We start from the raw sequence: 2,282 nt of genomic DNA, 5'->3' as shown, positions 1-2,282 counted from the left end.
AAGGTTCCAGATCAATTCTTTGCAATTTTCCAATCTTGAATAATAATGCGAATTATGTAGAATTTTTTGAGGGATCCTATCCTCCTAAGTAAGGCAATTCAAGGTGCCTTGGGCCTCCTTAATTCAACACAAGGTTGAGATGAGAATACTTTTTCTTTTTCTTTTTTTTATTTATGATCTTATTGATAATAATCCTCACTTTCCATGGCCTCATAGCTTACAATAATTAAAGAGAGGAATTGATAAAGGAAAATACATAATTGCTACGTAACACAAGTTCTTATATTCCAAGAATGATTATTTATTACCAACTCTTTATTTGATAATCCTTAATTCTAGCCCCATGATGGTAGTCCATATCCACATTGCAACCATCCCTATGAAAGTGCTGCCTTGCCAAATCTACTTCTATCAACTCCATTCTTCCCACATAAAAATAGGGAAATCGGGCCTCAAAAGATTCCATTTCTTCCCACATAAAAACATCCTTGTCCTCAAGGATGAAATAGGGAAATTGGGCCTCAAAAGATTCCACTTCTTCCCAAGTAGCATCCGCAAGAGAAAGATTTTGTCAATTGTTGCTAATTTTGATAATTTATGACTTAATTATATGTAATTTTTTTGTTAGGTAAGACTCGAGGCAAATTGGTAAATTGGAAGAAAGACGCAAAAAGCAAGCAAAAGTAGAGAAAATGGAAAGATTGAGGACCAAAGAGCAAATATACATGAGTTGTTTTGGACCACAAAATGATTATTGAAGATCAAATGAGTGAATTGCCCAAATGGTCACTAAACTTTGTAAAAAATTTTTAAAGGGTCACTAAACTTTAAAAATAACCTAAATGGTCACTAAACTTTGTAAAAGGTCTCTACGGAGTCATTAAACTTTAAAAATTACCTAAATGGTCACAGAACTTTGCAAAAGGTTCTCACGAGGTTATTGAACTTTGTAAAAGGTTACCACGAGATCACTGAATTCAGTGACCCCTGAGAAACCTTTTGCAAAGCTTAGTGACCATTTAGATGATTTTTAAAATTCAGTGACCATTTAGGTGATTTTTAAAGTTCAGTGACCATTTGGACAATTCACTCCATAGGAAATTGGTTGCAATTTGAGGTTAAAGGAGGGAAATATAGTGAAAATATTTTCACAAATCAATTTCAACATAAAAAGTTTTGCTTCAAATATTTAATCTCGTTTTGAGACATATTTTTGACATAACAAATATTCGAATTGAAAAAAAAAAAAATAATAATAATAATATTCAAGAAGAATTGAATCATTTAAGTTTGTTTTTCATCGCATTTTGAATCACCTCAATCAATTATCAGGAGAGAGTTATGATAAAAATATTATATACGGACGAATCTTTTGAACTGGCGTTGGCATGAGGAGTAATCTTGCACGGCCATGTCAACTTGTTAAAAAATCAACCGAGAGCAATTTTAATAGCCGTTGTGAGTGCGGTTAGTTATATGGTGTGGGCACGCAGACATTTTCTATGGGTTTCATTGCAGTTTCCTATTTTACTTCATATTCTTCTTGGAATGAATTTTGGATACAATTTTGACTTGATTTGTGGCTCCTATAAATACAAAACGTGGGCAACACATTAGGGAACTCTCAAGCCTTTAACTACATATTTATATCATCAAATTCATCAAGAACAAGAGGCAAATTCATCACTTTGAGATAGAAGATCAAACCATAGCAAGAATTAAATGCCAATTACATCAAGAAATTGAAGAATTCAACATTGGACTTGGAAATCAATAATATTTGCATTATTTTATGATCCGGATGATATTCTTCTATTATTCGCCTTGAATTCTATATAAAATCATGCTAGGCTAAATCTGTTTTTGTATTGGATGGAGATGAATCCTATTGTTTACTCATTTTAGTTCAAGACTAATAATTTAATATTTCTTATGTTTCTTGATTAATTTTACATTCCCATTATTATATTTAATTGCTATTAATAGATGTTAGGAATATATAACAATATAGCCTGCGCAATCATATTGATAATCTAATTTTTTTTATTTTTTTTATTTATTTATTTTTGGCATTTTGAGTCATTCAAATTCATACTAAGAATAAAATGAATTGAAATACATAGCAAAAAAGCGATTCTAAATCTAATACAAACATCCATTCATTAATATAAACATAAGTTTCTTATATTCTTAGATTAATTTATCATAATCAAAATAAAAAAATCTCTTTTATTTACATAGTTTGAATTTATACAAAACTAGTAAACTTGGATTGAATTTAT

The sequence above is a fragment of the Olea europaea genome, unplaced genomic scaffold (assembly GCF_002742605.1).
Source record: "Olea europaea var. sylvestris unplaced genomic scaffold, O_europaea_v1 scaffold2184, whole genome shotgun sequence".
In the NCBI taxonomy this organism is placed as follows: domain Eukaryota; kingdom Viridiplantae; phylum Streptophyta; class Magnoliopsida; order Lamiales; family Oleaceae; genus Olea; species Olea europaea.
Note: the sequence above shows the minus strand (reverse complement) of the source record.